A 21,157-nucleotide genomic window follows, 5' to 3' on the forward strand; every position below is an offset into this window, starting at 1 on the left:
TTACTTCAACCATTTTTGACCAAATACAAGATTCATAAACATAGACCAGAATTAGGCTATTCAATGACAACCATCATAGAACGAAGGTCCGAAGTGGAATATAACTATTTTACTTATATTTTTTAAGTGTTTCTGCAGAACCTTACACTGCTAGAAAAGTATTCTGGCAAAATATTGATTTAGCTGGAAAAACCAGGAAGATTATACACTACCACAACATATTTGAAAGAGTACATTTTATGTACCTCAAACTTTGTATCGTTGGGGTTCACCAGTCATGTAAAATTTTGCAAAAGACATAGTCACCTTTGACTGTAAATGTGATCTATTTTCACTATTACAATTTTGCCCTATACCCACATCAAATGGTGTACCTGTGCATGTCAGAAAATTATTACATTTTGGCATGTGCTAAAGCACATTTATTGCCACTTGATAACCGCCAAACTGCTTAAACTTCAATCGTGCAAATAAATAACTTTTTTAGTCAAAGGTGACTATGACGTCTTACAAAATACAACAAGCTGTTAGCTGCCATCTCCAGCTTTGGTTACATTAAGTAAACCATGATTAATCCAGGCAATTGTTATTATATTACAAAACACCTATTCTCTCATGATATTTACAGTCAACAACATGCAATTACAGAATGAGATTTTCACTCTGCAGCAGAGTGTGCATTGATATAAAACTTTCTGGCGGATTAAAACTGTGCACCGGACCGAGACTCGAACTCGGGACCTTTGCCTTTTGCAGGCAAGTGCTCTACCAACTGAGCTACCCAAGCACGACTCATGCCCTGTCCTCACACAGTTTTAATCTGCCAGGAAGTTTCATAACAGGCAATTATTTGAGAGGAATAGTTATGAACATTAAGTGACTCCAAAACAGAGGAAACATCTACAAACCTACATTCATAGCATTTGTACAGACAGAAACTTATTTTGAAAATGTCGGCTGGAACATACTGTTTGGAATTTTGAAGTTTTCAGATACAATAGAAGGAGTTATTTTTATTTTTATTTTGGTAACTTGTACAGAAGCTGCATAGGAATTATAAAAGTCATAGGATGTGAAAAATGAAGGAAAATAAGTGTTTAATGTCTGTCAACAACAAGTCATTAGAGGCGTGAGCACGAGCTCATATTGTTCTAAGGATGGGGAAGGAAATTGGCAGTGTCCTTTCAAAGGAGCCATCCTGGAATTTGACAAGAGTGATTTTGGTAAATTACAGAAAATCTAAATCTGGATTACAGGACACAGATTTGAACTATCGTCATTCCAAATGCAAGTCGAGTGTGCTAACCACTGTGCCATCTTGCTCAGTATGACTAGAACAGGAGACAGTAGTTGATAATGGAGTTCAGCACGTCTGTGGCTTTTTCCCATGCTATTCAATTTGTACAAGCTGCAACCAAAGCAAATAAATAAAGAAAATAAATAAAAACTTGTTGATGGCATTATAATTGTCAAAGACAGCAAAGGACAAGGAAGATCAATTTAACAGAATGGATATCTTAAAAATTGGTTAGATGATGTTCATCAACAAACATAACAAGCGTAATGGAATTTAGTCATACTGAAGGAACTAGACTAGGAAATGAGACTATGTTCATGTAAGAAGAGTTTTGTTATTTCGGCAGCAAAACAGCTGCTAATAGCAAAAGTAGAGAGGACACAAAATGCAGACTGGCAACCTTAGGAAAGCATTTCTGAAAGAGATACATGTTAACTTTAAGCACAAATTTCAAGAATTATGAAGTCTCTTTCTGAAAGTATTTGCTTTGAGTGCAATCTTGAATAGAAGTGTTTATGAAAAATAATACACAGGAAAAATAAAAACTTTCAAAGAGGGGTGCTACATAAGAATACCGAAAATTAGATGGGTAGATTGAGCGATTAATGAAGACGTACTGAATCAAACTGTGGGAAAAGAGATTAACAGCACTATTTGATTAAAAGAAGGGAGCAGCTGATAGAATCCATCCTGTGATATCAAGGAATAGTTAAGTTTGCTACGAAGGCCACATGTGCTCACCTGTGGGAGATACGGGTCATGTAGGGGGAAGACTAAAATACCTGCTGAAAATGAATTTTTGTAATTACCTTGACTGATATGAAATTAATGTCTTGGCATAAGAGATAACAGTAGGTACGGATTTTAATTGTTGCTTGTGTTTACTTTGTTTCCTACTGAATCACACCTCCTTCAAAAGCAACAATGAGTGTAAGAGCCAAACTGTTGTTTTGTTATGGTTCTAAATTTCTCTTTTTCAGTTTTCATTGTGACATTATACAAGCAGCTAGTAATATGCCAAAATACAGTGTTTCTTTACACAGTAAACTACAAATTTACATCGAAACCAGTCGCTTGGTGCTAGTCTTTTAGCATTCTGCCCTACTGACCACTCAGCCATGGTGGCAGATTAATACTTTCAGATAAAAAGTAATTCCTAGTGACTGTAAATGTATGTGCAAAATGTGAGCGCGGTCAATGAACTAAGAAATGAAATATTTAATTTCTCAACAAATCCGTACAACCAGACACAAAAACACACTTCTAGGACTATTGGGAAGATTATTTCTTTGCTTCCAACAGCAATTTGTACCCAACTTACTTAAAGCTTATATTTGTGCTGGAATCCCTTATGGAAACTACAGAATCTTACATTAAGACAGTTTTTGGAAAAGTATGTGGACAAGTTTGTGCAAAGTTTGCGATTATATTACCGAAGTAAATGTTACAATAAAGTAATGAAAATCATTAAAGGTAAGAAAAATAAAAATGATCTGAATTTTAACTGATGAGTTAACTGTTTAGAAATAGTAAGGACACCCCTTATAACCTCACAACTGCAAAAACCAGCAACATGATTCAGTTTTACGTCAGTTGTGCGCCTTCACAAGTGTTTGGGCTTAGATCCAAGGGCAGCAGGGAACTTTTCTGAATATAAACTTCACTGCAAAACAAAAGAGCCAAAAAAGTCAAGGCAGTCTGTTCAAATACATATGTCTTTGCAATTCTGTGAAACAAAAATTTTCTGCTAGATAACATTCACTGTTGTTTCACTTCAGCACTTCCACTGTAAAACATCTGGAGCCTCTTTGGCAAGCAGACTGCAAGGTGGCTGAGATGTTGCTCGTCAAGCAAGGTCCACTCTTCACCAGTAGCCTTCCTGAAATCCTCTAATGCATGTGTTGGGGGAGAGGGAGATGATTCCTGTTGATGAAACATTGAAAGCCTACACTAGTCCTAAGCATGCTTCATCAAGTTCACGTCCATTTATTTTCATTTCCTGGAGGAAATACAAGATTCATAAACATAGACCAGAATTAGGCTATTCAATGACAACCATCATAGCACGAAGGTCCAAAGTGGAATATAACTATTTTACTTATATTTTTTAACAGTGTTTCTGCAGAACCTTACACTGCTAGAAAAGTATTCACAGAGGAAGACCGCACTGCAGTTCCTTCTCTAAATCCTCGCACAAATGAAAAAATGGCTGACATCGAAATAAGTGTCCAAGGAATAGAAAAGCAACTGGAATCACTCAATAGAGGAAAGTCCACTGGACCTGACGGGATACCAATTCGATTCTACACAGAGTACGCGAAAGAACTTGCCCCCCTTCTAACAGCCGTGTACCGCACGTCTCTAGAGGAACGGAAGGTTCCAAATGATTGGAAAAGAGCACAGGTAGTCCCAGTCTTCAAGAAGGGTCGTCGAGCAGATGCACAAAACTATAGACCTATATCTCTGACGTTGATCTGTTGTAGAATTTTAGAACATGTTTTTTGCTTGAGTATCATGTCGTTTTTGGAAACCCAGAAACTACTATGTAGGAATCAACATGGATTCCGGAAACAGCAATCGTGTGAGACCCAACTCGCTTTATTTGTTCATGAGACCCAGAAAATATTAGATACAGGCTCCCAGGTAGATGCTATTTTTCTTGACTTCCGGAAGGCGTTCGATACAGTTCCGCACTGTCGCCTGATAAACAAAGTAAGAGCCTACGGAATATCAGACCAGCTGTGTGGCTGGATTGAAGAGTTTTTAGCAAACAGAAAACAGCATGTTGTTATCAATGGAGAGACATCTACACACATTAAAGTAACCTCTGGCGTGCCACAGGGGAGTGTTATGGGACCATTGCTTTTCACAATATATATAAATGACCTAGTAGATAGTGTCGAAAGTCCCATGCGGCTTTTCGCGGATGATGCTGTAGTATACAGAGAAGTTGCAGCATTAGAAAATTGTAGCAAAATGCAGGAAGATCTGCAGCGGATATGCACTTGGTGCAGGGAGTGGCAACTGACCCGTAACATAGACAAATGTAATGTATTGCGAATACATAGAAAGAAGGATCCTTTATTGTATGATTATATGATAGCGGAACAAACACTAGCAGTTACTTCTGTAAAATATCTGGGAGTATGCGTGCGGAACGATTTGAAGTGGAATGATCATATAAAATTAATTGTTGGGAAGGCGGGTACCAGGTTGAGATTCATTGGGAGAGTCCTTAGAAACTTTAGTCCATCAACAAAGGAGGTGGCTTACAAAACACTCATTCGACCTATACTTGAGTATTGCTCATCAGTGTGGGATCCATACCAGATCGGATTGACGGAGGAGATAGAGAAGATCCAAAGAAGAGCGGCGCGTTTCGTCACAGGGTTATTTGGTAACCGTGATAGCGTTACGGAGATGTTTAACAAACTCAAGTGGCAGACTCTGCAAGAGAGGCGCTCTGCATCGCGGTGTAGCTTGCTCGCCAGGTTTCGAGAGGGTGCGTTTCTGGATGAGGTATTGAATATATTGCTTCCCCCTACTTATACCTCCCGAGGAGATCACGAATGTAAAATTAGAGAGATTAGAGCGTGCACAGAGGCTTTCAGACAGTCGTTCTTCCCGCGAACCATACGCGACTGGAATAGGAAAGGGAGGTAATGACAGTGGCATGTAAAGTGCCCTCCGCCACACACCGTTGAGTGGCTTGCGGAGTATAAATGTAGATGTAGATGAATGTGGTACACCTTTAGTACATTATGTCTTGAATGAAACTTATCACTGACATGTTAACTGTAGTGCTGGACAATAGGTAGGAAGATACTGTTCCAATACTGCACATTCTCTGAAGCATCTTCGATAGTGATGAGCTGCTTTATGCACCTGTACACGATAACAGCCTAAAATGTAATTGACCTAATTCCCTATTAAACCTGTGTGACCTGGAACCTGAAAGTCTCCACTAGATGTCAGTGCAGGTCAGAGAATGCTATTCACATCCACAGCACATCCCAAAGTGAATTATCTGCATCCAGGGATATTTCAGTTTTGTAAAATATTTTAACCTATTCAATACACAACAGATCTGACAATGGTATAGGACCTCGTTTGAATTTTCGTCTACTTATGTCTGAACTCGGCTTTGAAGCTTTGTTGCGGATTAATAGCTAGACTATTTCATCCTTATTTTGCCTGGGTGGAACTAATAACATATTTCATAGATTATAAATACATAGATCCATCACAACTGTATCTTACTACAACATAGTCTCTCTTATTCTAGATACATTCCACAAATTATAGCTTTGTTATAACAACTCAGAATGAGTTTTGTGAAATTTTCTGCAAAACATTTTCACAACAGAGAGAAATCAAACTAAGTCTTAAGTTTACCTAACATAAGTACACTAATTTAGCTTAATGCTAAATAATGTCAATTTGCTGCCCTTCTCACTGTAACAAAAACTGCACTATTTACTTTCAAATATACTTAAGTTATGCCAACAGATTCATTTATTTCAAAGTGAATATTCATGTCTTATACATGGTGGTCGGAAGTTCCCATCACAAACGTCTAGGACTTGTAGAGGGTTTTAAGTACAGGACGTTTTGAATAGGAACCCATGTCTGGAATCCTATCATTTCCGTTCTACGACAGTTTCAATTCAGATGTGAACCTCGTCAACAACTGCTTAGGGCAAGAGGAACGTCTCAGAGTTCCCTGTCCTGGTATGTAACAGGGTAGACACGATGACATGTACTACATCAAACGATCCCCAGATGTCACTTATTGTCCGCTTTGCTGTGAGACTGAGTCAATACCTGTGCATCACCGACAGGGGAAACATGTTGCAGTACACATTTGCGGAACATCTGTTGTTGTTCCAGAGATATTTGAGGTGGCAGAGTTATGAGGGACAGAGCGGACAGTGTCTTGAAAGGAGGATATAAGAATAACAACAACAAAAACAAAACGAGGATAATGGAATGTAGTCAAAGTAAATCGGGTAATGCTGAGGGAATTTGATTACATAATGAGACAGTTAAAGTCGTAGATGAGTTTCGCTATTTGGGGAGCAAAATAACTGATGATGGTCAAAGTAGAGAGGACATAAAATGTAGGCTGACAATGGCAAGGGAAGTGCTTCTGAAGAAGAGAAATTTGTTATCATCGAGTATAGATTTAAGTGTCAGAAATTCGTTTCTGAAAGTATTTGTATGGAGTGTAGCCATGTGTGATAGTGAAACATGGCAAGAAGATAATAGCAGCTTTCAAAATGTGGTGCTACAGAAGAACGCTGAAGATTAGAGGGGTAGATCATGTAACTGATGAGGAGGCACTGAATAGAATTGGGGAGAAAAGGAAATTGGGGAACAGCTTGACTAGAAGAAGGGATCGTTTGGTAGGAAACATTCTGAGGTATCAAGGGATCCTCATTTTAGTACTGGAAGGAAGCACAGAGGGTAAAAAACGTAGAGGGAGACCAAGGCATGAATACACTAAACAGATTTAGAAGGATGTAGGTTACTACGAGATGATGAAGCTTTCACAGGATAGAGTAGCATGGAGAGCTGCATCACACCAGTCTTTGGACTGAAGACCCCAGCAACATGAGAAAGGACTATATGTGGCCATCGCAGTTATTATTACTTAAAGCTTTTTGACTTTGGTGTGATGGTTTCAAAACACACAGGCAGACAGTTCAAAAATCCTTGAGATCACCATGTTTTGCTTTGTGTAACTCATTAAGCACTTTGAGAATTGGTGTCAAAAAAACTTTTTACAACATGTTGTAAGATTTGTGAACAAAAAACTGAAATCAGTTATGGAAATTAAAGTGACGCCAGTGACCTGTAGGTGATATTTCATGAGTCATTGCTAAAAAGTCAAAGTATCACGGATACAAATTAAACTTTAGATGATTTGTGGTGATTTCCCTTAAAAATTCATTCCATTCCAAATCACAACAAGGCCTCTTATTGCAAATGGAAGCTAGAAATAGTGAAGCACTTTTGCAAGGAAAGGTGTACCAAGCATTGGATTCCAAAATTGAAATTTCTAACAGTAGGGAGGCTGAAATGGTTGATGAAATTGTTAAGAAAGCCATAGATTTTGATATCATGATATTGTTAATGGAAGAAAAAGTGGCTGGTGTAAGGTGACCTGAAAAAATTCAAATCCTCCCTCTTGTTCAAAAGAAACAATCACGTCAGAAGTCAATGTTCGCGAGTACGTAGTGCAACATGAAAGGAAACTGTTAACAGATAGAGGTATTTTATCAATTCCTAAGCCAAAATGAGGTAAAATGATCACTGTTGAGGTAAAGCTCAAGTGATTTTTACTAAAATGATGAACATACTTAAATGTTATGAGGAGCAAAAGACAAAGTTGGCATTCAGAAGAATGTGTACATGCAAAAAAGAATTATCCTCTGCAGCCTAAGAGAAATAGATTATTGTTTTAAATGGGCGAACCCAAACATTAACATTGGTTTTTCTAAATTTTGTTCACTAAGACTTACGTGATGTGTTTTAGCCCGTGTTGCTGACAGTCATTCAGTGTGTGTTTGCAGTAGCCACCAAAATATAAAACTGCTTTTGGATGCAGAACATGTTCAATAAACATATAAAGAACTTATAAAACTCCGTGTATGTGACTCGGAAAACTATGACTGCATGCTTAATAATCGTTAAAGAGTTTTTGAAAGAAACATTATCTTGCAAAGATGCCGATGAACTTGCATAAGGCCAGTGGATTAACACAGACCATCAGATTGAATTTGTAAAGCAATCTGCACTTGATGAATACACTGATTTGTTGTTAACAAAATTACAGGCATTGAAACCACACTTTTATCTGTCAGACAAAGGGCCTGAAAAGTCTGAAAGAAAATCTAGCCCCGGAAGAAGCAATTCTGTTAACTGACTCTGCTGAAAACTACAGTTTTGTAAATCAGAATGAAATGCAGCATTACTGGACAAAAAGCAGCTGTATAATCCACCCCGTTTGTGTTATGTGATAAAAGAGGAAAATCAATTGATAACAGCTAACCATTGCTTTACAGAAGATTATATGGATCATGACATAGGATTTGTAAATACTGTTCAGGAAGAAATGGTTAACTGGTTGCCTGAACACTACCCATGATCAATAAACTGCATTATTTCACTGATGGAAGTGCTAATCAACATAAAAATAGAAAAAGCTTTAAAAACTTGTGTAAACATGAAAATGGTTTTTCCATTGACAATGAACATTCCTTTTTGTTTTACTAGCCATAGTAAATCTGTGCATGATGGATTGGAAGGAACTGTAAAATGTGTATTGAGAAAAGCTAGTATTTGACTCGATGATGATGTACAAATAACAACTCCATCTGATGTTAACAATTTTTGCAAGGCTAATACTGACAAATGTTTTTTTCCATTTCTTAGAGAAAATCAATGCAAATTTCCTACAGTAGAATCCTTGCAAAAACTTTTGTGTGCAATTAGATTAAATATTAGCAGTCACTGGTTGTGTCCTGGCTTTATTTTCATTTGTTCTACTAAACTTCTTTTCTTTACACTTTTGTCACAGTGGAAGTAAACTGAATTATTTACCAGATAACTGTCTGTTTCAGTTTTAAAAAATGCATTTACTGGAGAAATATAAAGTTGTGCTATCAAACTATGCATTATTTTTCACTACAATTCACAGATAAACAGTCCCAGTTCCTTAAACTACAGTCAGTAAAAGATGAGAAAGAAGGTTCTTACCGATTACCAAAACATAGCACCAATACAGGGCTTACGAAAATATAAAAATAGTTCAAAGCATGGTCTACCATTGCAACTAGTCCTTAGAACAGTCTCTTCCTTCAGCTAATATACTCTGTTTTAGCAGACAATTGTGGTAAAACTTTATATATTTTGTGAAAAGCCTGACTTTAGCTTAGACTGATCTGGGTACAGATTTGCTGCAGAAGTAATGAATGAGTATCAAAATTATCAACAGTAAATTAATTAAGTGAAAGAAAAGATAGCTAGCTTTTGAACAAATCCTTTGTACAAACTAGAGGACAACCCCCCCCCCCCTCCCCCCTCCACCACACACACACACACACACACACACACACACGCACACACACACACACACACACACACACACACACACACATCTACTTACCTATTTATCTACCTACATACCTGTGGTGCTACATTGTGCCATACCCCTGATCCACACAGCACTCCCAAGAATCGGCTACAAAGGAGCACCAGCCTCACCTCCCAATAGCATTCCAGATTGGAGCAACTGAACCATGTCCTTTGCCAGGATTTCTGACTATCCATCATAATGCCAGAAATGAGGGGCATCCTATCCAAAATTCTTCCCACCCCTCCTAGAGTGATATACTGTCATGCATCCAATATCCTTGTCCATCCCTATGGCACTCCCACAACAAACACTTGCCGCAATGGGCACTATCCCGTGGAAGACCCAGGCAAAAGACAAGTCTGATTCATGCACCCAACACATCCTATTCTAGCCCTGGCTGACTTATCCTATCCCACCAGAGCAGAGCCATCCACGAAGAGTCAAGCCATATACCAGCTCTTTTGCATTTTCTGCACAGCTTTTGCCAGGATGTCCAACAGAATGAAATGTCACAATCAAACTCTGTCTATGAGCAGAGTTGACTGCCCAGTGGCGAAATACACTGCTAAACACTACATGCTCAGTTTCAATGACTACGTCACAACCCATACAATCTGGATCTTAATTCCAGCACTAACTTTTCTTAACTACATAGATAGAAATTATCCTTGCAACAAGTCCTTCATTCCTGTAATCTTCCTGACCTTAATCTCTGCTAACTGACTACACTCACACCTCTACCTAACAGTCTCTTCACGTTCTGTCCTGCAACCCATCCCCCCCCTTTACCTGAAGGCTACTCCTCGGCATTATCATTATCATAAGCAGGTGTCGACAGATGTGAAAATTACCGAACTATAAGTTTAATAAGCCATGGCTGCAAGATACTAACACAAATTCTTTACAGATGAATGGAAAAACTGGTAGAAGCCGACCTCGGGGAAGATCAGTTTGGATTCCGTAGAAATGTTGGAACACGTGAGGCAATACTGACCTTACGACTTATCTTAGAAAATAAATTAAGGAAAGGCAAACCTATGTTTCTAGCATTTGTAGACTTAGAGAAAGCTTTGAACAATGTTGACTGGAATACTCTCTTTCAAATTTTGAAGGTGTCAGGTGTAAAATACAGGAAGCGAAAGCCTGTTTACAACTTGTACAGAAACCAGATGGCAATTACAAGAGTCGAGGGACATGAAAGGGAAGCAGTGGTTGGGAAGGGAGTGAGACAGGGTCGTAGCCTATCCTCGATGTTATTCAATCTGTATATTGAGCAAGCAGTGAAGCAAACAAAAGAAAAATTTGGAGTAGGAATTAAAATCAATGGAGAAGAAATAAAAACTTTGAGGTTTGCTGATGACATTGTAATTCTGTCAGAGACAGCAAAGGACTTGGAAGAGCTGTTGAACGGAATAGATAGTGTCTTGAACGGAGGATATAAGATGAACATCAAAAAAAGCAAAACGATAATAATGGAATGTAGTCGAATTAAATCGGGTGATGCTGTGGGAATTAAGATTAGGAAATGAGACGCTTAAAGTAGTAAACGAGTTTTGCTATTTGGGGAGCAAAATAACTGATGATGGTCGAAGTAGAGGATATAAAATATACAATGGCAATGGCAAGGAAAGCATTTCTGAAGAAGAGAAATTTATTAACATCGAGTATAGATTTAAGTGTCAGGAAGTCGTTTCTGAAAGTATTTGTATGGAGTGTAGCCATGTTTGGAAGTGAAATGTGGACGATAAATAGCTTGGACAAGAAGAGAATAGACGCTTTCGAAATATAGTGCTACAGAAGAATGCTGAAGATTAAATGGGTAGATCACATAACTAATGAGGAGGTATTGATTAGGATTGGGGAGAAGAGAAGTTTGTGGCACAACTTGACAAGAAGAAGGGAACAGTTGGTAGGGCATGTTCTGAGGCATCAAGGGATCACCAATTTAGTATTGGAGGGCAGTACGGAGGGTAAAAATCATAGAGGGACACCAAGAGATGAATACACCAAACAGATTCAAAAGGATGTACGTTGCAGTAGGTATATGATGAAGCTTCCACAGGATAAAGTAGCATGGAGAGCTGCATTAAACCAGTCTCTGGACTGAGGACTACAACAACAGCTCCACTCAGACCCACTGGCTCTGGTGCCTATGCGACAAATTCCTATCTTGTGCACCTACTGCCTCTCACTCCTGCATTCCCATTCCCCACACTTGCTGCTGCTGACCACAACCCCCCATCTCTCTTCCCTATACCAATCCCACTCGACACAACCTTCTGCTCGCACAATGTAGTGGCACTGGTGTGTGTGTGTGTGTGTGTGTGTGTGTGTGTGTTCCACCTTGCACAACGGATTCGTCCGAAAGCTAGCAATGTCTTCTATCTCTTTTATATGCCTGTCAACGGCCCAACACCTTCAATTTTGGTATTTGTCTCTTTTCACCTTAATTTACAATTGATAATTCTGATACTTACTTATTACTTCTGCAGTAAATCGGTGTCCAGAGCGGTATAAGTTAAAGTCAGAAATTTTACAAAATTTATGAAGTTTTACCAAAATTGTCTCATCACCTGCTAAAATAGAGTATATTAGCTGAAGGAAGAGGCTGTTTTAAAGAACCAGTGTCACTTTTATACCACGCTTTGAACTATTTTTATGTTTTCATAAGCCCTGTACTGGTGCTATGTTTCAGTAATTGGTATGACTCTCCTCTCATTTTTTACTGGTTGTAGTTTAAGGAACTGTGACTGTTTGTTATCAGAGAGTTCTTGTGAGAAAATGGAATGACCATGTAGTGATAACAAGGCCTAGTACTTTTCCAATAAATGCATTTTTTAAAACTGAAACAGACAATTAAAATCCAGGTTACTTCTATTGTGGCAAAAGTATAGGGTCCAGCAATAAAACCTCCTGCATTCGATGTAGTTGTAATGAAGATATTGATGTGGAGTGTGTTTTATTTGAAAGCGGTGTACGTGCCATTTTCAGTGTGCACAATGGCATGGCTAGGTGAGCATCATGCATTTGTTGCTGAGGAATTTATTTGTAACAATGTTTCTGTGATTAGTACTCAGTGAGCGTTCCAGACACGGTTCAAACTTGACCAACATGATCGTGTCCTCGGTAGAAAAATTATTCAACTGTGAGTGTCAAATTTTAGAAAGACAGGTTCAGCACTGAAAAGAAAACCTACTAGCCATCTTCAGACTGCAGCAACACCAGATAATGTGGCACCTGTAAGAGTGTCTGTGCAACAATCACCAATGCGTTTCACTTACACTTGCAGCTGCCATAGGATTATCCGATAGGAGTGTACGAATAATTCTTCATAGAGAATTTCATATGCACACCTTCAAAATGATGGTTACCCGTGAATTAAGTGAAAGAGATTTTGAAACTTGCAGAGCTGTGTGTGAGAAAATTCTTCAAAACATTCCACCTGGCACTTTTGTTTGTTTCTTCGGATGAGGCCCATTTCCACTTATCAGGAACTGTAAACAAACAATTTCCACAACTGGGCTGCAGAAAACCCTTGTGAAATTCGTCAGTGAACACTACACAACCCTGATGGGACGTTTGGTGCACCGTTACTGAATGTTTCACGTAGGGACTATTTTTTCGAAGGAGCTGGCCACACAGTAACGGTTAATTCAAACTGTTATTGTCACATGCCAGAGACCTTCCTCCAAACTAGGCTAAACCAGTTTATTGCACATCATGAAGGTCAAGAAGTGTGGTTCCAGCAAGATGGAGCAACATCCCACACCTCTCATCGTTCTATGGAAACGTTGCGCCAGTTAGTTTCTGGTCATTTTGTCTCTCTGCAGGGAGACATCGCATGGCCCTCAAGGTTGCCCAATTTATCGCCTTGCGATTTTTTTCTTTGGGGATACTTAAAAAGCTTTAGTGTAAAAACATTGTCCCATGACACTGCAAGCACTCAAAGAGGCTGTTACCCATGAATTGGCAGTGATTTCAAGAGAAATGATAGGAAGATGTATGGAGAACTTTCAAGATAGAAATCGTCAATGTGTCAACAATGGACAACGTCATTTAGCTGACACAATTTTTAAAATCAAATAATCCAAAATGGCAAAGAATGTATTTTTCATAAATAAAAATAATTTTTCTCTATAATATTTAGTTTTTCTGTGACAATCTATTAAATTGAGGGTGGTTTTAATGCAGGGTCCTGTATACAGAAAAGAGGTTTAGAAGAAAAAATAAAAATTAAGCTAGGAAGGTAACCCTATCACAATCAATGACGGTTAATATTTAATCTGATAGTATACAAAGTTTCTGCTAGGATTCACTCTGCATTATATATATATAAAGCTCTACTAGTAAGCTGCAGTTTTATAAGAGTTTAGAGCAATGTAAGTCCTTGGCTGACGATGGTCAGCGAGGAGTATGTTGTGTGTCAAGGTGGTACAGTAGTTTTATATTGGTAGGAAATTGATCAACCTCATATCCACAGATTTTCACAGCTTTTGTACTTCTCCCTAATTATGTGCTGAGAGAGCAAAAATATTCCCGTCCTGCGGTATTGGTGTATCTGGATCTGTTCATGGAACTGTTACATACTGAATGGGACACAGAATTTTATTCTAATGTGTTCTGGGAGTGGCCAAAGCCTTGTTTCACAAACTGGAAGTGATATGTCCCTATTCTATCTGCAGGGTGACATGCAGGTGGATGCTCAACCTACTCCCACTTGAATTTGGTCATTACACTGTGTGACCTTGGAGGTATGTGGCTACACTTGCCTGAATCTCCAAAAACATACCCATCCCAATTGAATAAACTTTAAAATTGGACAAATACTCGAGAATAGTATTCATTTGTGCAGCTGAATGTAAAAGTCTAGATGAAGACCAGTGGCGGACTGGCATGTTTTGTGCAGTAATGAAATTTATAATCTTAACAGTCAGATATTTGGCCATTCTGAACACTCACTTTGTGGTATGATGGGAATAAAAGAGGTTATATCAGCTGCTGGTTCCGTGCAGTTGGGCAGACAATATGCTTGGAAACCAGAGATGGAGGAACTGTTTTCTCAAGTTTCACCATAACTACAACCTTGGGAATCACAACATATTCAGAAGACAATGCCAAATTTTTATGAATCTGATTGATGCCTGTTTCATTCACATAATTAAAATTGTGTTATTTAGGTCCCACTCTAGTATCAACCTCAGAAAATGCAACACATTGGCAGAAATGGCCAAATATTTGTGAGAACCAAGATTATAAATTTATTTGATGCGTAGTTCACTTGCAGTAGTTTCAGCTGTGCTGTTAGGATGTTGTTGTTGTTGTTGTTGTTTTGTTTTAGGACACAAAAACAACTAGGGTCATACACTCCCATGTCAAAACTGTAGAACACAAAGATAAAGAGAGGAGTTAAAAATGGCTACATGTCAATCCCAGTCAGTAGAAAAGAAGGCTGCTAAAAACAGGGACGTGGATAAAGGTCTATAAATACGACATAGAGAAATGAAGGTCCAGAACTAACAATGAAATGGCCTTTGCCATATTTCTATGACATAAAATGTAAAACGCAGTCAACAGCTCTCGCATCATTCATTGAAATGGCCGATAAGTCAGACAGTAAACACAAATGAGAAGCAGTTTAAAAAAAGGTGTTCCATCAGGAAATGGCAGAATGTCAAAAGTTGAGCACAATGCACAGAAATTCATGGGGGAGCACAACTTAGCAAATGGCGATGGCTAAAAGGACTGCTCAACATGCAACTTAGTTAAAATGATCTGTTCGCGGTGAGAGGGCCAAGAGAAGGTTGTCCAATCTGCTGGGAGAGGCTTAATAACCCGGAGCTTGTTCCCATGAACGGATTACCAGTGGTGATGCCAAAGTGACACCACCTGCTGACAGAATGGCAACACAGAGATCATCGGATGGAATGTAAGAACTAGCGGGCTGAGGTATGAGGACTGCAGCCTGGACAGCAGTGTCGGCGGCCTCATTTCCTGTCACAGACTGATGTGACCAGGAACCCACATAAACATCACAGTGGCTCCATCAAGAGAGAGCAAGTGACAGCTATCCTGGACCCATTGCACTAAGGGATGGACAGTGTACAGCACACAGAGGCTTTCAAGGGCACTAAGAGAGTCAAAGCAGATGACAGTTGAAAAGCCTGTGTTGCCGGATTTACTTCGTGGCCTGATACAGGGTGAAGAGCTCTGCTGTGAGGACTGAGCACTGTTTTGAAAGCCGATATCAAAAAACATTGGTGCCTATGACGAAGGCACACCCAATACCACGGTCAGTCTTGAGAGCCATCAGCGTACGCAAAGGTACTATCTCAAAGTTCCATGCGAAGGTCATGAAACTGAAGGCAATAGAGCGAGGCTGGAGTAGTGACCTAGGGAAACAAACGGCGCCCAAGGTGAACACAGGCCAACGCACGAAGCCAAGGTGGTGAAGGGTTCACACCCACCAGGAAAGTTGCAGGTAGCGTGAAGTTAAGCTGCCGGGGCAAGAGCCGAAAGCAAACTCCAGTAGGTAACCGAGTAGAGGGACATGCCTTATACTAGCGATCAAAGGAATCATTGAAGAAGGAGGCATAGGATGGGTAGCCACCCATGACAGACACACAGCATGCATATCTACTGAGGAGAAAGTCACAGCGGTACGACAGAAGTAGTTCGGCAGCTACTGCATACAGACTTTAAACTAGGCTAGTGTAAAGGGCTTAAATGGCCAAACAGATGCCATGATGGTGGATAGTACTGTGACAGTGTAAGAAGGACGGATGTGCAGATACATAAACGAAGCATCCAAAGTCTAGTTTTGAATGGACAAGGGAACGGAACAGAGGAGGGTCATTCGATCTGCTCCCCAGCAAGTACCACTGAGGACACATAGGACATTGAGGGACAGCATACAGCAGGCTGCCAGGTGAAGACACATGGGCAGACCAACAAAATTTCCTATAGAGCAGGAGACCCAGGAAAGAAGGGAAGAGCAACAGGCCCAAGATGTAAAGATGGTGGGAGAAACCAATTGTGCCACCAGAAATCCGCACAAACAGTTTTTTCAGTGGAAAAACTAAAGTAACTGTCGATGCTCCATGAGTAAAGACAATCAAGACATCGCTGAAGACGCCGCTCAATGAGACAAGTCCATGGAGAACTGCAACAGATGGCAAAATTGTCAACAAAAAGGGGGTAGAAGATGCCCGGCGGGACACAGACCATTATAGGGTTAACTGCAATAGAAAAAGAGGATGATGCTCAGGACAGAAACCTGAGGCACACCATTTCTCCTGGATAAAGCTGTCCGACAAGGCAGAACCTACACGTATCTTGAAAACTCTTGTCTTTTAAAAATTCCTGAAGGAAACAAGGCTTGCGGCCTCAGAAGCCCCACAAGTAAAGAGTACGGAGGATACCAGTCCTTCAGCAGGTGTCATAGGCTTTCTACAAATCAAAAAACATGGCCACAGTCTAGATTTCCACAAAAAACCATGCATGATATGGGTGGACAAACTGACGAGATGGTCAACTGCAGAATTGCGCAATCGAAATCCACACTGTGCCGTGGTTAGTAGATTGCAAGACTCAAGCCACCACACCAGTTGGGTATGAATCATACGTTCCATCACCTTGCAAACACAGCTGGTGAGAGAAATGGGGCGGTGGTAGACTTGGGTTTACTGGGGAGACTTGCTTACAAATCACTCATGCAACCAGTTTTTTGTGTGTGTGTGTGTGTGTGTGTGTGTGTGTGTGTGTGTGTGTGTGTGTGTGTGTGTGTGTGTGTGTGTGTGTCCACTACCAGATAAGATTAAGAGGGGATACTGAAAGTATACAGAGAAGTGCAGCACGAATGGTCACAGGTTTGTTTAACTCGTGGGAAGTGTCAGAGAGATACCGAAGGAACTTAACTGGAAGATTCTTCGACAAATTATTCCAAGAAAGTGTAATAACAAAGTTTCAACAAAAGGCCAATAGCAAAGCTTCAAGAAAAGGCTAATAACAAAGGTTCAAGAATCAACTTTAAATGATTATTTTAGGAATATACTACAACCCCCAACGTATCACTCACAAAGGAACCATGAAGATAAGATTAGAATAATTACTGCATGCAGAGAGGCATTCAAACGATCATTCTTTCTATGCTCCATACGTGAATGGAACAGGAAGAATCCCTAACAACTGGTACAATGGGACGTACCCTCTACCATACACCACACGGTGGTTTGTAGAGTATACATGAGATGTAGATGTAACGCCACTTTTTAAGTAAAGGTAACATTAAAAAATGAAAATTTTGTCCTACAATAAACATTAGTTGAATCAGAACCCAGACAAATATTTTATTTTGTTATAGGAGGCTGTAATGATGTACAAAGAGTCATTCCATGTCAAATCAACACAAAAATACAATTTTCTACATCACTGTCTAAGATTTTCTTGAAATTTAGCACAGGTGTACTGTTAGTGTAGACTTAGAAAAATATGAAATTCTACTGAGATATGTCAACGAATTTCTGTATTACAGGGCTGTAAAGTTAATCATAAATGGGCCCAAAAACAGGGAATAGCAGCTTTTTTTTTAATTGCTGTAGAAGCTTTCCTAATTGAGCTACATACCTGCGATAAATACCATTTTACGTCATTTTTCATGCCCTTTCCTATGGCATTATAATAATATATAGGTTAATATTAGAATATTCTTTTCAAAACATAATTTAAAATTTTAATTTAATTTTTTCAAAAAGTATATATTTTAAAATTCCCAATGTTTTCCCCATGAGTAGCTAGTAATGTTGTAAATCACAGGGCAAAATATAAATTTAAGTTGATAATTTCTTCATTAGTAAATAATAATAATAATAATAATAATATAGGAGCACTCACTACACTAAATATACACACTAGGCAGAGATCAGAACCAACCAACACACAGAAGAAACCCACAAAACCAGCATGGCAACACAGGCTACAGATCAGAATATAAAAACTGAGAAAAGACATCAGACAGCTAACACAATTTATAAGAAATGAAATATCAGACAAAAAACGAAAAAGGTTAGGTAAAATCTCACAACAAGAAGCAATAGAGCAATTAGATGAATAGAAGCAGAAATTACAAGCATTGGCCAAACGACTTAGAAGATACAAAAAAAAGTGAAAATAGAAGGAAACAAAACCAAACATTCAACACAAACCAAAAGAAATTTTACCAGACATTAGATAACACACACATTAAAATAGACAACCTACCAAACATAACAGACATGGAACGCTTCTGGAGCAACATATGGTCAAACCCGGTACAACATAACAGACATGCACAGTGGATACAAGCAGAAACAGACACATACAAGATGATACCACAAATGCCTGAAGTGATAATTTTGCAACATGAAGTCACCCGAGCAATTAATTCTACACACAACTGGAAAGCCCCTGGAAATGATAAAATAGCAAATTTCTGGCTAAAGTAGTTCACCTCAACACATTCACATCTAACTAAATTACTTAACAGTTACATTGCAGACCCATACACATTACCTGATACACTTACACATGGAATAACTTATCTGAAACCTAAAGATCAAGCAGACACAGCAAACCCAGCAAAATATCGCCCCATAACATGCCTACAAACAATCTACAAAATATTAACTTACTTCATTACACAGAAATTAATGACACATACAACACAGAACAAAATTATAAATGAAGAACAAAAAGGCTGCTGCAAAGGAGCACGAGGATGTAAAGACCAACTGATAATAGATACAGAGGTTACATATCAAGCTAAAACTAAACAAAGGTTGCTGCACTACACATACATTGATTACCAAAAAGCTTTTGATAGTGTACCCCACTCATGGTTACTACAGATATTGGAAATATACAAAGTAGATCCTAAATTAATACAGTTCCTAAGCATAGTAATGAAAAATTGGAAAACCACACTTAATATCCAAACAAATTCAGATAATATCACATCACAGCCAATACAGATTAAGCGTGGAATATACCAAGGAGACCCATTAAGTCCTTTCTGGTTCTGCCTTGCCACTATCCAACATGCTAAATAATACAAATTATGGCTATAATATTACTGGAACACACCCACACAACATCACACATTTGCTATACATGGATGATCTAAAACTACTGGCAGCAACAAATCAACAACTCAATCAATTACTAAAGATAACAGAAGTATTCAGCAATGATATAAATATGGTTTTTGGAACAGACAAATGTGAGAAAAATAGCAATGTCAAGGGAAAACACACTAAACAAGAAGATTACATGTTGGATAACCACAGCGACTGCATAGAAGCGATGGAAAAAACAGATGCCTATAAATATCTAGGATACAGACAAAAAATAGGAATAGATAATACAAATATTAAAGAAGAACTAAAAGAAAAATATAGACAAAGACTAACAAAAATACTGAAAATAGAATTGACAGCAAGAAACAAGACAAAAGCCATAAACACTTATGCTATACAAATATTGACCTACTCATTTGGAGTAGTGAAATGGAGTAACACAGACCTAGAAGCACTCAATACACTTACACGATCACAATGCCACAAATATAGAATACATCACATACATTCAGCAACAGAAAGATTCACATTAAGCAGAAAGGAAGGAAGAAGGGATTTATCGACATAAAAAACCTACATTATGTACAGGTAGACAATTTAAGAAAATTCTTTCTAGAACGAGCAGAAACTAGCAAAATACACAAGGCAATCGCTCATATAAATACGTCGGCTACACCACTGCAATTTCATAACCACTTCTACAACCCTTTAGATCACATAACATCAACAGATACGAAGAAAGTAAATTGGAAAAAGAAAACACTTCATGGCAAGCACCCGTATCATCTAACACAGCAACACAGCGATCAAGACGCATCCAACACATGGCTAAGAAAAGGCAATATATACAGTGAGACAGAAGGATTCATGATTGCAATACAGGATCAAACAATAAACACCAGGTATTACAGCAAGCATATTATTAAAGATCCCATTTCCACAACAGATAAATGCAGACTTTGCAAACAACAAATAGAAACAGTAGATCACATCACAAGCGGATGCACAATACTAGCAAATACAGAATACCCCAGAAGACATGACAATGTAGCAAAAATAATACATCAACAGCTTGCCACACAACATAAACTAATAAAACAACACGTTCCCACATACAAGTATGCACCACAAAATGTACTGGAGAATGAGGAATACAAATTATACTGGAACAGAACCATTATAACAGATAAAACACCACCACATAACAAACCTGACATCACTCACCAATAAAAAGAAGAAACTAACACAACTGATCGAAATATCCATACTCAATACAACAAATATACAGAAGAAAACAGGAGGAAAAAATTGAAAAATACATCCAACTGGCTGAGGAAGTCAAGGACATGTGGCATCAGGATAAAGTTGACATTGTACCAATTATACTATCAACTACAGGAGTCATACCACACAGTATCCACCAGTACATCAACGCAATACAGCTACATCCAAACATATATTTACAACTACAGAAATCTGTAGTTATTGATACATGTTCAATTACCTGAAAGTTCCTAAATGCAATGTAACATATACCGTACAGTTAAAAGGAAGTCACGCTTGATCAAGGTCTGCGTCACTTTCCATTTTTAACCAGACATAACGTCTGAG

At 38.7% G+C, this 21,157-nt stretch overlaps 1 protein-coding gene and 1 non-coding gene across 2 annotated transcripts in view; both read right to left on the reverse strand.

Annotated features, from left to right (window-relative positions):
* Positions 1-21,157, reverse strand: part of LOC124709828 (serine/threonine-protein kinase MARK2-like) — a 286,137-nt gene that overhangs the window by 247,920 nt on the left and 17,060 nt on the right. The window lies entirely within an intron of this gene.
* Trnal-caa lies at positions 713-787 on the reverse strand. Its single transcript has one exon. It is a non-coding gene; the product is annotated as a tRNA-Leu (tRNA).

This window comes from Schistocerca piceifrons, chromosome 1 (assembly GCF_021461385.2).
Source record: "Schistocerca piceifrons isolate TAMUIC-IGC-003096 chromosome 1, iqSchPice1.1, whole genome shotgun sequence".
Classification (NCBI taxonomy): domain Eukaryota; kingdom Metazoa; phylum Arthropoda; class Insecta; order Orthoptera; family Acrididae; genus Schistocerca; species Schistocerca piceifrons.